General features: G+C 40.2%; 1 pseudogene; it reads left to right on the forward strand.

Annotated features, from left to right (window-relative positions):
* Positions 1-460: 460 nt before the first annotated feature.
* LOC106968165 (splicing factor 3B subunit 4-like) overlaps positions 461-15,762 on the forward strand; it is a 46,438-nt pseudogene continuing 31,136 nt past the window's right edge.

Below are 15,762 nucleotides of genomic sequence, written 5' to 3' on the forward strand. Positions count from 1 at the left end.
AAAAGCAACACAACTGAGCCTTGAGGAGACAGGAACCAGAGGCTGGTTTTGCAGCCTGAGATGCTCTGGAGACCTTGAGTGAATGGAGCTTTCCCATGGTGCTCCTTCATTAACAGACCCTAGCTATTCTTTGCAAGTCTGCTGATTTCTGCTCTGCAGTTGGATTCTTTCTTTTTGATGACTCTATTTCCTCTACCCCAACTTCTGCTTCTTACAAATTCAGTTTGCACAAGGCTTATCAGGGCATCTTTTCAGTTCCCACAGCTGCCATTGCTGGTGACCGCATTGTCATAGTCGAAATTCTCTGGAGGTACCAGAAATCTGATTGGTTCAGCTCACCTTTCTGTACCAGGTAACTTCGGTCACCGTCAGGCAGTGGTCCTTCTCCTGGTCCAACCAGCCAGACTACTTAGTCTCCTCGGGCAGGAGTGGTGTGTAGGACAAGTTGCACGTGGCAGGGATGGAGGGAAGGGCAGACACAGCTGGCGTGTCGCGAATAGAATGTGACCCAGAGTTGGCCTCTCTGTACGCTCTTGTGAACTCAGGTGGGTAGTGAACGTATTTTTCCATAAGGAGGTACGGGTTCATCACGAAGCCTGACTTTCCCACCCCGTTTTAAAGGCAAGTGTCTTCTTAAATACGCACTTACGAAACAATGAGTGAAAGGGTCCAAATCCTCCCATGACCGGTAGGGTTGCCAAATAAAACACAGGCTATCCAGCTAGATTTGAATACAGGCGGTGAATACGTTTCAGATAAGCAACATCAGTGTTAGTGACGTATGTGCACTAAAGAATTTCTCATTGTTTTTGTTATTTTCTTTTTTTTTAATGTTTATTTATTTTTGAAGGAGAGCGAGAGGCAGAGTGTGAGCGGGAGAGGGAGACACGGAATCTGACGCAGGCTCCAGGCTCCGAGCTGTCAGCACAGAGCCCGACTCAGGCCTCGAACCCACGAACTGTGGGATCATGACCTGAGCCGAAGTCGGATGCCCAACCGACTGAACCACCCAGGCGCCCCAGTTATTGTTGTTTTCTAAATTGGGGAAACCGTAAGTGACCGGAGGCTTTTACCCAAAGAGAAAGCTACTCCTGAGGCGTGTAATGAAGAGGTCTGAGAATAGGGAATGGTCTGAAGTATCCCAACCACCTTCTGTGGGTGGGGGAGTTTAGTTGCATAACAGTGTGTATTTCGCAGTGTCTGTATTATAATTTGTTTGGTGCTTAAACTTCTACTCCAAAAAAGAAAAATCACAGCCGCTCCGTACAGCTACTTTATCCCATGGTGCACCCCAGCAGGGTGACCTGAGGAGAGGTCAACAAAGGGACTATTCACAGTGCCACAGGGAGTGCGTAGGAAACCATGGACAGGGGCAACCCAAGGCAGGCACGGTCACCTCATCTCGGCTTTGAGGTTACCTGTCGAGAGACCTCAGCAGCCCTGTGATGACCCTCCAGGTAGAGAGCCATAGTGTATATATCTCATCTTCCCTCTCCTGCCTCCCTGGTGCCCTCAGGTGACCAAATCCAAGCAGAAGGCAGCCCCCAGGGAGGTGGAGAAGAGAAGGGAGGTGTCCAGACGGTCAAATGGAGGAGTCGAGCTTCCTCTATGCCAGGCCCTGTTCAGCATGTAGCATGGGCACCTCGCTGAATCCTCACTGCAGCTTTATGAGGAAAGAATTATTAAAGCCCCCTTTTACGGATGTGGTAAAGGATTAGTGATAATGGCTCATGGTCACACAGTTAGTAAACAGTGCTGGACTTGTAAACTATCTGTTCATCTTATCACTGTCCAAGACTTTCAGATGACATCTTTTTGTCGTATTTTTTTTAAACTTTCATGGTGTTTTAGGGGCGCCTGGCTGGTTCAGGTGGTTAAGCGTCTGACTTCAGCTCAGGTCATGATCTCACAGTCGGGGGGTTCGAGCCCCGTGTCGGGCTCTGGGCTGACAGCTCAGAGTTTGGAGCCTTCTTCAGATTCTGTGTCTCCCTCTTTCTCTGCCCCTCGCCTGCTCTCTCTCTCTCTCTTAAAAATAAGTAAACATTAAAGTTTTTTTTTTTTTTTTTTAACTTTCATGGTGTTTTAAATTTTTCAGTGTTCCCAACTACTAAAAACTCGCTGAGGACCTAGTTTACAAGCCTGTATACATAACGTGCTCACTCAGTGTTTGTTAAACTTGGGGCTGATTTCTGGTTTGGGGTGGCAGCTGTAGTGGGGAGTCCAGATTTAAGAGTTGGGTCAGTCCTTTGTTTCCTTGCGGGACAACTGATGGAAGGAGGCACCTACTCGTAATCCATGGTTCACTGGCAGAAGGCAAGAACCATCAAATCAAGGTTCTCAAACTTCCCGAAAAATAATTTTACAGAATCTTAGACTTGTGAGGGACCTTAGAGGTGACGTCACCTTTCACTTCTCCCTAATGAGTAATTCTTCTTTTTGATTTAATTAACCCCTTGTGCTCAGGGTTGCCATCTGAGTAAACATATGGAGACAGTGTCTGACCAAGAGGTTTGGTGAAGGGTCTCCAACTTTCCTGAGTGATTCTTCTTGCAACCCAAGACTTCCATTCACAGCTGACCTTTGATGAGTCTTGGTTTGTCCATTGATACCATGGAGGTGGGTAATGTCAGGTTTATTCATCTCCATGAGCTCCTGGAAAATGTGGAGTGCTTCTCAAAGAAGGTGCCAAGCTCTGCTGTTGAAAAAAGTAGTAACAAACTTAGGCCCTCCCCTTAATTCAATTAGTTAAATTTCTGATCTATAAAAATCAGAAGGGGGAATGTGGGTTGAAAGCTTTAATTGTGAGACAAAGCATGAAAGATGATTCACTTAGTATGTCATATAATTGGAAAGTAGAAATAATGGAATGGAAACAGTGTTTATTTCTGGGAAATGAAACAGAAAGAGATAAAAGCCAAGCAACTTAAAAGAAAAAAAAAAACCTCAAGCCCATTATCTACAAAAGCTAAAGTCTTTCCTTTTATTTAGGTTTTTGAATCATTATTCCCCCAGAAAAGTAGTTTTTATTGAGTTAGTGATTCCTTTACAATTGCATAAATTATTTACACTATGAAATTTACTTCAATTTTATATATTGTACATAATTTATATATTTTTTCTTCCAACTTTTATGTTTAGAGGTTTTTAGTAGTCAGAGAAGATATTTTGAGTTCAAAAACTCAGTTTCAGAGGGAGGTTGGGTCAAGGGAGAATTTTAGGAGGTTTTAGGAGCACAGGTGTTGTGGGCTTAAACTCTGTGTTCGCCGTGCCTGTCCCTGCAACCCCTGACTCCCCTGAGTAGTGTCACCCAGGGCTCCCCCTGCCTGCTCCCAGCACACCTCAGGCACACGTCTATACAGTACACATCTATTGCACATGTGTCTCCCCAGCGCTGGACCAGCGGGGCCTGTGGGTAGAATTGCTGTCTCCTTGATCTCAGTAGTCCAGTGTGCCTGGCTTGTAGTAAGTGCTCAACAAATGTTGGATGGGCAGGGAGATTACTTCACTGTCTGTATGACTGCGGGCCAGGGAGATTACTTGCCTAAGTGACTGTGTGGCCATTGCAGATTTTCTGCTGTTCATGCCTGTTGCTGGAATTTCCTACTTTGTGCCTCTTATCTTTGACTTAGGACAAACAGAGGCTTTACGCCCACTTAAAAAGCATGTGTCCTCCGAAGAAATAACTCTTTAAACTTTATGAAGGCCTAAACCTTATTCTACACCTTACGCTGTAGTGTAAATCCACCTATGACCTCTAGTTCTGGGAGAGGGTTTGTTATACGAGGGTGGGGGGGGGGGGAGCGGTGATAGAACAAAGAGACTGATGGCCTGAGGGAGGATACAGAAGCGAGGAAGCTGAGGATACAGAGGGAAACCTGGAATTAATTCTGTGTCACCTGCACCACCCTGGATGTTAATGCTTTTCAAAGGACTCCTTGGGCTGTGAGATGAGAAGAGAGTCTTAAAAACATCTTCTTTTCCAGATTTGGGCTTTGCAACAAAGGCCTTTAGAGCTAATGCCTGGGTTTTTGATGTCTAATTCCAGCTGAAAAGAAAAATATGTGAGGGAATAACTTAGGAGAATGGTGGAAATGGCAGGTCAGGAAAGACAGCACTATTAGAGTTTGAGGGTCATTTGAAGGGCAGAATGGCCTTTCTGGTGGCCCTTAAATCATACAAAGCCAAGGAGTTAGCTTAGTCTGCTGGCTGCTAAGATCAGCCCAGGATAATGCTGTAGTTTACTCTTGGGAAAGAGTTAGGGCAGCCCACTGTTCTGGTTAGTCTGGGACTGTCCCCACTTTAGCCCTGAAAGTTCTGAATCTTGGGAAACCCCCAGACCGGTGCTTTCTGGGCACCTTTTAAGACCCAGTTATAAGGTTGATTATGTTCTCTTAATCTTAACAGTAACACGACTGCTGACTTGGTCTCTGGTACCTGTGGGAAAAAGATAAATATTTAAATAAGTAAACAACTGGCCCAGTTGGGGAGGATGTCACCTCTGTTCTCTCATTACGATAAGGCAATCTTATAATCAGCAGAGAACTCCCAAATGCGGTTATAAAAGTAACAACAGTTACATAATTAAACTTCCCTTGCTTAAACCAGTAGGAGACATTGCCAAATTTTAATTTAGTGTGTGAAGATAAGTGCTTTACCTGCACAGATGTTGCATTACACACACACACACACACACACACACGATGATTTTTATTTTTCTCGTTTAGCATTCTTTTGTTTTAATTAAGGTTCCATCAGTTTTCACCATATTAAGAGAACACAGTTGGTTTGTTGTGGCGGAATATCACTTAAATGGGTGCCTGTTGCTGTCGTTTACTGAAAGCACTGTACTGTGTTATCAATTTTTTAAATATATATAATGAAACATCCTTTCATTTATAGCCCATCTGCACCTCGTATAAACTTCTGAGAGTTAGCATCATTTATAGAGATACCAATATAGAGACAGGAGATCTGGAGAAGACAGAGCCACCAAATGGCCGCTGGCCTTCTTTTTTAAAAAAATTGTTTTAATGTTTATTTTTGAGAAAAAGAGACAGAGCGTTAAGTGGGGGAAGGGCAGGGAAAGGGCAGAGAGAGAGACAGAGGGAGACACAGAATCCTGAGCAGGCTCCAGACTCTGAGTGGTCAGCACAGAGCCCGATGCGGGGCTTGAATCAGGAACTGTCGGATCATGACCTGAGCCGAAGTCAGACGCTTAACCGACTGAGCCACCCAGGCGCCCCCCACCCCAACCCCATGGCTGCTGGGCTTCTAGTGCCTAAAGAATACAAAGGCAGTCAGATTTCACAAATTGAATCAATAATAATACCCACCAAAGTCATACATTAAAAAAAAAATTAAAAACATGTTACTAAATAACTCTTGGGTTAAGGAGAAAATCAAGTGGAAGTTAAAAACCGTGTAACGATGAGTGGACACAGAAGTATGACTTTACAAAATCTGTGGTTTATAGTCTTCATGCTACCCAAGAGGAAAGGTATTTAAATATACGTACTAGAACATCAGAAATATTGAAAATAAGTCAAGCAAACTTACATATAAAAATATAACACCCCAGTCCAACCATCAGTCAAACAAAAATAACAAAAGGAACATTAAGAAAAGGGGAAAATGTAGGGGCGCCTGGGTGGCTCAGTTGGTTAAATTTCAGACTTCGACTCAGATCATGATCTCATGGTTTGTGAGTTTGAGCCCCGCATCTGGGTCTCTGCTGTCAGCGCAGAGCCTGCTTCCGATCCTTTGTCCCCCTCTCTCTCTGCCCATCCCCTGCTCTCACTCTCTCAAAAATAAATTTAAATAGGTTTAAAAAATTAAAAAAAAAATAGAAGGGGAAAACGTAAACAATGTAATGGCAGGAAACCATGAAATGGAAAGGGAGAGTAGGAGCAGCTGAACTTGTGGAAGCCCTCTGTTTACACAGGGATCTCAGCCACCCGAACTCTGGCTTAGATACTCACCTTCCAGTCCACAGGTTGTGGGTTATGGACATTGAAATGGAGACAGAAGGAAGACAGCAGGAAATCCATGATTGTGCACACCTCTGTGGGGAGGATGGCCCAAGGGGAGAATAGCAACCAACATTTCCCTTAACAATAAATCTTCCTCATTTACAGATGAGAACACTGACGCACAGGGTAGCTTCGTGATTTCTTCGAGTTCACCATACAGTAAGTAATGGAGCTTGGATTCGAACTCTGGGAGGGCTACTGATTAGAGTTTAATTTACTACGTGTTGTCAGTTAAAGATGCCATTGGTTTTAGAAACGGCGTGTTTTGTAAACTCATATCTGGCTGGGAAGGTCATGGGCTATTGGTCATTCACATTTTAGAGTGAAGTGGTCCACACCTAGCTGAGGCGACCTGTGTGAAAAGAATGGGACGTTGGAAATGGTTGGAGAGCATGGAGGAATGTGGTGGGAGTGGTCCTGCTTGGTGGTGAGGGCCCCTTCAGCATGGGGGCAGCCGAGGTGTGGAGGAGATGGTAAAGCTAAAGTACAGGAAGGGAAGTAGGAAGATGCCCAAGGTAAAGTCTGACTATTTCAAAATTCTGGCAAGGGGAAGCCCCGCCTTAAGAGGAGAAGGACAGGTTCTTCCTCTTTCTCTGTCCTATACCAATCGGTCCCCTCTTCCTGGGCCCCAGAGGGCCAGGCCGTGCTAGGGAAAATAGAGCCGGAAGGGACTTCCACACCATCCATCCTCTCAGCGCCAGGCCTCCCTCGTACCCGTGCGTTATCCCAAACTACCTCACACCGTCTTTGCTGGAGCAGCGTGATATGAAGCTTGCTCCTTCACCAGGCAGCCCGGTCATGATCTGGGTTTGAGCTAATTGCTAGAAAGTTCTTCCTATCGTTAGCAAAAATCTTGTCTCCTCTCAGCCTTTCTCTGTTGGTCCCACTTCTGCCCTCTGTGAGGTGTTTGTTCAAATGGAATTTGATCTGTCATGTACTGTTGTTTTTGGCTGATTTGCTAAGTTGATTAGATCCCTCTATAAACTCAATGCTTTTGGATCAAGGTAAATGGCTGATAAAATGTTCTAGCAATTATTTTTTCGGAAAGATTTTGCCATTGCTCTGTTTTTTTTTTCTTAAAGAATGCTCCCAACTTACATACCCATTCTGTGAGAATAGGTTTGTATACAAATCTGTAGAATAATACACATAGAGATCCACATAAAAAAGAAACAATAAGCATATGTTTTATTATTGATAGGCACTACCTGAAAGCTACTTCAGTACTTTTGTGGTATAATAAAATATAGTATCTATTTACATATTGAGAAGAGGAGATCATCTAGTTAACCAACATGGGAAAATGTCCCATTTCACTTTTAATTTAAAAGGTAACAATGAAGGGGCACCTGGGTGGCTCAGTCGGTTAAGTGTCTTGTCATGATCTCACAGTTTGTGAGTTTGAGCCCCACGTCGGGCTCTGTGCTGACAGCTCAGAGCCTGGAGCCTCCTTCGGATTCTGTTTGTCCCTCTCTCTCTGCCCCTCCCCTGCTCACGCTCTCTCTCTCTTTCAAAAATAAATAAGCATTAAAAAATAAATAATAAATTAAAAGTAACAATGAAAATGACAATAAAGTTCTTTTGTTCTTCCATTCATTTGGCTATGAAACAAAGCAACATTCCTAATAATATTCAATATTTGTTAGGAAAGAGTAAAACAAGTCCTCTCATACATTATCATTGCGATTACAAAAGTCTATTAGAAGTCGTTTTAAGCAATAGCTATTAAGTGATTTTAAAGTATTCATATCCTCTGGCCCCAAAGAATCTTCTGGGAATTTGTACTAAAGAAATAATCAAAAGGTTAAAAAAATATATGACATAAGTTCATAATCCATTACAGGAAAGTTATTTGTAATAGCAAAAAAGTTGGTCACAGCTTAAAAATCCCAATGAGAGAGGGGTGCTTAGGTGGCTCACTAGGTTAAAGGTCTAGTTTCAACTCAGGTCATGATCTCGTGGTTCAAACCCCGCGTCGGGCTCTGTGCTGACAGTTCACAGCCTGGAGCCTGCTTCAGATTTTGTGTCTCCCTTTGTCTCTACACCTCCCCCACTCACGCTCTGTCTCTCTCAAAAATAATAAATTAAAAAAAATTTTTAAAATCCAACAAGAGAAAATTGTTAATCAGATTATGGTACATCCACTCAATGAGATTAGGCGGCCATTACAAATAATGATTGTGAAAAAAAAACACTGTGTAATCTAGATGGCCCTCGTGGAAATAGCTTTAAGTCATTAGTGTGAACGGAGAAAAATGTTGAGACTCACTAGTTTGTAAGCATAGGAAAAATTCTTACAGTACCTAAAAATTATTTATAGGTGAAATACATTGAAATTATTCTGATGATAGGAAGATGGGAGAACATTTTGATAATTAATCAAGATAGTAGCCCAATGCCTCACTTTAAAACTATATAAATTAATTTTCCTCTGGACTGTTGCCAAGAATTGCATCATGAACCTTGACCAATAGAAACAGATCTATTGCTAGAATATGCAAATGTGAAAGTAAATAGCCCCTCTCTGAAAATAAGCATCTCAGGGATGTATCCAACTTCTTATTCCTTCCTGTGCTGCTCCTCTAACAAAATCAGAGAGAGACTGCAGAGAAGAAAAGCTTCCCAGAAGCAGATTTTTGAAATATTAAAAAGATACTACATAAACCCATCTCCTTTTCTCTGGGATACCTGTTCCCAGTACCCTGAGCTCTGGATGGAAGAAGTACTCATGTAGCTAGTTGCAGAGAGAGGAAGAGAGAGGAGACGCTGGCAGAGGGGAACACTTCAGGCCCTGTGACTTTCAGAGAGAATTCAGAGCTGGACTGTATCACTGATTGTTTGGCCAGTGGAGTGGAAGGTGGATTACCTGGTTAAATACATACCTTCTTCTCTGCTCTTGCTATTTCTCTTGAACTCTTACAGAATCTTTGGAGCTTTCACACATTTTTGCTGGCTCCTTTACTCTATTTCTTTTTCTCCAACTTCATTATGGAAGATTAGCTAGTATTTCCAATTGGCCTAGGGTTCCCATTGATGGTGGCAAGAAACACTGGTTATTGGGACCTGCATGATCATTTGAGTCTCCAAAGCTCCTGGTCATTGCAGATTTGGGGACCCAGAGTTAATATAAGGATATGACTGTGTCAGTCGCTTATCACCATGTCTATGCCATTGAACACACAAAACTATGGAATATATTAGTCAGCTTTTGTGTAAGATCTGAGTGACAAATAGCCCCCAAACTCAGTGGGTCACAAAAACATGCATTTATTTTCCCTTGTTCATGGGTGTGTAGATGAGCTAGGACAGCTCGATTTCCATGGCAGGTCAGTGAGGCTTGTATCAAAGCTTCAGGTTGGGATCAGTTGTGCTCCATGTGTTTTCATAATCCTATTAACTACCTGAGATACATTCTTTTCCTGGTGGACCACCATGCATAAGCAGCCAAGTCAGGCCACTTATTTAAGGCCTGTACTCACATTTGCTATTATGCAGTGGGCCAAAGCAAGTTGATTCATTACTGCACCCAAGATCAATGAGATGGGGAAATAATCCTCATTAGAAGTTCACGTGGCAGAGGGAGGGACTGAATAATTTAGAACACTTCTCTAATTTATCATAGGGGATAATATATAAATAGATTAATTCAAATACTTCAAAAGGAGTACCTACCAATTTACAGAATAAGTAGAATTATGTCCATGTGTGGAAAATATCCCGTTTTCTAATTAGACTAATAAAAACTTTTAAAAAAGTCAGTTACCATATATTTTTAAAAAGAACATACAACATCACTATATTTTAATGACAGTTCCTGGTTATGACTATGTTGGGTGTTTAGCCAAGTAGGAACCAGTTTAATTGCAGGTGAGTTTCTAATGTTGGGCTACACACACACACACACACACACACACGCACACACACACCCCACTTGTTTTTAGGAGTTTGTAATCAGTGAGTAAAATGTGCCCTGAAAGGAAACCACTTGGTAAGAACCACTATTTGGTAAGAAAAAGTGACTCAAGAAAAGAAGTTCCTTGTGGTTTTAAACTTGATTATGTTACAGGTCTCTACAAAAATAGGACTTCCTTTATAAAATAAGCTGATTTAAGGCAAAAGTTTTAAACTAGAGGTTTCTGTTTTAATTTTTAAAAATGAGAACACTTCTTAGAAAAATTTTCTATTTCTTTTAATATAAAGGCAAGGGGTAAAATAAAATCTGAGTTCAAGCTTGGTAGGTTTTTTTTTTTTTTTTACACGAGAACAACGTTAAACTCTAGCAAAGAGAGCTGGTGGCTCAGAAGAAAGTCAAGTAATGGATTTACGGAAAAATTGGTTACGACTTGTTTTTTCTGTTTGATTTTTGAGTTAGCAGTCTTTCCCCCAAATTTTTCTGGCTTTTAGAGTCAGGTTAAAAGTCGAATAGGTACGAGCGATCAGGGAATTAGTCAATAACAGAGAAGGATGTAATTTCAATTTCAGAAAATTCATCTAGCTTTGCCTAGATGGGCAAATGGGACCAGTGAAGCATGAGAGTTTGGCATTCTGTGTCCCAGCTTAGAGGACTTCCCCTGAAATGGAACTGTCACTTTGCAGCCCAGAATCTAGTTGCCTTTTTACAAAGAAAAAGGAAGTTGCACGTTCTGATTAACCAGCATTAATTATCCCCAATTAATAAAGAAAGCACAATTTTTCAGTACTTTACTGCCTGGCCCTCTGGAAGCAATCAAGTGAGGCAAGATCCCTGTAGCTATAAGAGCTTTTTTCCTTTTTTCTTGAATAGACAAAAGTAGGGTAATTAAGTGCGTAAGAGCAATGATTTTATAATCACAAAGACTGCAACAGATTTAATCAGTTCTTCGACAAATGCATTAGAGTAATATTCATGCCGCTCTAAAGGCCAGCATTCAACATGGATTAAGAGAGGAAAATGTTTTAATAACATTTCAGCAGACTTCGTATCATTAATTTTTTAAGGTGCCTTTGTATGCATCATTTTATTTTATTTCACAGTATTTCTGAAGCGAGTCAGGCATTTTAATATCCTTTTTAAAGATGTCTCTAATAGAGAGGTTACATTTTGTAAATAAAGTCCTGCAACCACTCAGTGGCTATGATGTAATTAGGCTATGAAGCTTTTGAGGACATCTAAAATCGGACTCATGCAATCCATATAATGTGCTATGAATGCTCAAAGAAACTGTGCTTCATGTAATTTATCCTTATTAAAATAATTTAAAGTTTACACTTATAATGGATGTTTATATAGAAAGCTATCTTCCCCTGATTAATTTATGATGGAAAAAACACCTATTTTTTTCTGCTTTCATGGAAATGGTAGGAAGTTTTAAAAAACATAAAGTGCACTTTTTCTTTGTAAAGTTATTCTGCACCATTAAATATAACTTGGGGCTCCTGGGTGGCTCAGACGGTTAAGCGTCTGACTTTGGCTCAGGTCGTGGTCTCATGGCTTGTGGGTTCAAACCCCCCATCAGGCTCTGGGCTGACAGCTCAGATCCTGGAGCTGCTTCAGATTCTGTGTCTCCCTCTCTCTCTGCCCCTCCCCTGCTTGCGCTCTGTCTCTCTCTCTCCCTCTCTCAAAAATAAATAATAAACATTTAAAAAAATAATAAAATAACTTGAAAAATATTCCAGAGTTTCAACATCTGAAGTCAATTGTATTTCCTTTTATGCATAATTTTCCCCAACATTTTATTCTGAAAATTGTCAAATATATTGAAAAAGTGAAGTATCTGTACAGTGAATCATGTATACTCGTGACTTAGATTCTACAATTAGCAGTTAATTTGCTTTATCACATATTCATCCAACCATCTGTTGATCCCTCTATGCATCTATCAATCCATCTTATTTTTTAATGCATTTTAAAATATGTAAGTTAAAATATATAAGTTGTAGACATCAGTATACTTCATTCAATATTTAGTGTGCCTATCACTCGTTAGAGGTCAATATTTATTTACGTGTTTTTCTGAGGTAAGCTTTATATACAGTGAAAGCACAAGCTTTAGTGTACCATTCAATGAATTTTGGCAAATGAATATAGTTGGGTAACCCAAAACCCTATGACAAGATGGGATATTTTCATCTCTTCAGAGAGTTCACTCATACTCCTTCCCAGACAATCCCCACATACCCATCCCTCCATGTTTTTCCACACAGCTTAGTTTAGCAGCAGTATTTAAGAGTTACTATTGTTGTGCATCCTCACTGACATTTGGTATTGTCAGTCTTTTTATTTTGTCCACTCTGATGCATTTACAGCACTGTCTCACTAACTAGTGATTTTGAGCCCTTATTCATGTGTTTGTGGCTTCCTATATTTTCCTTTGTGAAATCTCAGTTTAAATCTTTGCCTGTTTTCTATTGGGCTGTTTGAATTTTTATCTTTTTTTAAGGTTTATTTATTTATATTGAGAGAGAGAGAGAGAGAGAGAGAGAGAGAGAGAGAGAGAATATGTGTGTGAGCAGGAGAGAGGCAGAGAGAGAGGGAGAGAATCCCAAGCGGGCTCTGCACTGACAGTGTGGAGCCCAATGAAGGGCTCGAACCCACGAATGGCGAGATCATGACCTGAGCCAAAATCAAGAGTCAGAGGCTTAACTGACTGAGCCATCCGGGTGCCCCTATTTTGCCATTTTCTTACAAAACATAGTCTTACCTTACAATCTAGTAATCACACTCCTTGGTATTATGCAGATAAGATGAGAAAACGTCCATATGAATGTTTATAGCAGCTCTAGTCCTAATTGCCAAAACTTGGATGGAACCAAGATGTCCTTCAATGGGTGAATGGGATAAATAAACTGGTAGATCAGTAGAATGGGATATTTATTTTTCAGCAATGAAAAGAAATGATCAAGCCATGAAAAGACATGGAACATTAAATGCATAAATGCATTAAATGCATTAAGTGCATATTGATCAGTGAAAGAAACCAATCTGAAAGGTTACATATTGGATGATTCCAACCATATGACATTCTGGAAAAGGCAAACTTTTGGAGACAATACAATATCAGTTATTTCCAAGGGAGTTGAGGGAGGGGGGAAAGGATGAATAGGTGGACCACAGGGTATTTTTAGGCACTGTAACTAGTCTGTGTGATACTGCAATGTGGCTATATGACCTACAAAATCCATAGAACTTTACAACGCACTGAACTCTCATGTAAACTATGGACTTCAGTTAATAATAATGTATCAATATTCGCTCATCATTTATAACAAATGGATCCCACTAAGGCAAGATGCTAAAAATAGGGCAACTGTGAGTAGGGAAAAGAGAGTATGTGGGAACTCTGCCATCTGCTCAGTTTTTCTGTAAACCTAAAACTGCTGTAAAAAATCAAGTCTATTAATTTAAGAAAGATATACACACAAGGGTCAAAGTTTAGTCAAGTTAATAATTTTTACTGATTCATCAAGACAGGCACCTCCTGATTCATCAACACATTCTTAAATAAAATTGGCTTTTGGGGAGCCAGGGTGGCTCAGTCAGTTGGGCAACCAAGTTCACTCAGGTCATGATCCCACAGATTGTGGGTTCGAGCCCCACATTGGACTCTGTGCTGACAGCTCGGAGCCTGGAGCCTGCTTCGGATTCTATGTCTCCCTCTCTCTCTGCCCCTCCCCCACTCGCGTTCTATCTCTCTCCTTCAAGAGTAAATGAACTTGAAAAATTTTTTTAATTTTTTAAAATAAAAATAAAAATAAAAATAAATATATTTATTTTAATAAATATAAAAAAATAAAAATAAAATAAAATTAAAATTAAAAATAAAAAATTAAAAATTAAAAAAAATTTTTTTAATTAAATAAATAAAATAAAACTGGCTTTTTTTCTTCTTTTCTTGTTTTTTAAATCAGTTTCTGGTGGTGTAGAGGATAATGACTGTTACTACAGTCTGGTACCACTGCCTCGATTCGTGGTAAGGTGGCAGCAGTTTGACCAACTATTGCTTTTGCCTCATTAGTGTAAATGTCAACCAGTGAAAATGGTACATATTCTCTTCATATTATTCTGAAGAGTTTTGACCTTGCAAGACTCTACCAAAATATCTCAAATGTCTCTAGACGTCCATGGCTCATCTTTTGAGGACTATTGGACTATGATGTTCCTAGCTGTCATTTTCTTCATATTTATCCTCTTTGGAATTTTTTGGTATTCTTGGATATGTAAGTTTATGTTTTTACTAAATATGGGGAAATTTCAGTCGTTATTTTATCAAACGTATTTTTTCATATTCCACTCGTTTTCTTCTTGTGAGACTTAATTAGATAAATGGTAAAATATTTGACATTGTCCCTTGTCCCTGAGGCTGTTTCATTTTTTCCCCCAATTTTGTTTTCTCTTCTTCAGTTTGAATCATTTCTACTAATCTATCTTCAAGGTCACTGCCTCTTTCATCTGTCATTGTCAATATGCTTTGAAACCCACTCAGGGAAATTTCATTTTTTTTCCACATATTGTATTTTTGCTTCTAGAATACTTTCTTAGAATGCTAAAATAGGAAATAGTATGGTAGTAAAGAATATTTTACTTCTAGAATAGAACATTTGGTTCTTTTTATAGTTTTTTTTAAATGTTTACTTATTTTTGAGAGAGTGCAAGCGGGGGAGGGGCAGAGGCAGAGGGGGACAGAGGATCCATAGCAGACTGTGTACTGACAGCAACAAGCCCAATGTGGAGCTCAAACTCATAAACCTTAAGATCATGACCTGAGCCAGGTTGGATGCTTAACCAACTGAGCCACCCAGGTGCCCCACCTTTTTTTTTTTTTAACAGTTTTGATTTTTTTCCTTTAAGATATCCTATCCATTAACTCATTATGAGGATATTTTTCTTCACATCCTTGAGCGTTATTATGATGGCTGCTTTATTCTCTTTTTTACATTTTATTCCAGTTAGTTAACATAGAGTGTATTATTAATTTTAGGTGCATAATATAGTGATTCAACACTTTCATACATCACTCTGTGCTCATCACAACAAGTGTACTCCTTAATCCCCATCACCTATTTAACCCATTCCCCCTCCCCCACACCTCTCCTCTGGTAACCATCAGTTTGTTCTCTATAGTTAAGAGTTTTTTCTTGATTTGTCTCTTTCTCTATCTTATTTTTTTCCCTTTCCTTGCTTATTTTGTTTCTTAAATTCCACGTCAGTGAAATTATATGGTATCTGTCTTTCCTGATTTATTTATTTATTTATTTATTTATTTATTTATTTATTTTGAGAGAGAGAGAGAGAGAGAGAGAGAGAGAGAGAGAGAAAGAGAATGTATGTGTGAGTGTGGGAGGGACAGAGGGAGAGGAAGGGAGAATCTTAAGCAGGCTCTATGCCCAGTGCAGAGCCTGATGCAGGGCTTTGATCTCATGACCAAGAGATCATGATCTGAGCTGAAATCACGAGTCAGAAGCTTAACCAACTAAAGCGCCCAGGTACCCCCTGACTGACTGACTTATTTCACTTAGCATTATACTCTGTAGCTCCTCCATGTGATGGCTGCCTTGAAGCATACTGTTTATTCCTACAGCCAAGACATCTCGGAGTTGGTTTCCATCAATTACCTTTTTGGGGGGTGGAGGGGATGGGTCACATTTTCCTATTTCTTTGTACGTGTAGTAATTTGGAATTTATTATGGACATTGTAAATAATACATTAAGACTTAAATTCAGTTACGTTCCTTTGAATAGTTACCATTTTTCTTT

This window comes from Acinonyx jubatus, chromosome D4 (assembly GCF_027475565.1).
Source record: "Acinonyx jubatus isolate Ajub_Pintada_27869175 chromosome D4, VMU_Ajub_asm_v1.0, whole genome shotgun sequence".
NCBI lineage: Eukaryota > Metazoa > Chordata > Mammalia > Carnivora > Felidae > Acinonyx > Acinonyx jubatus.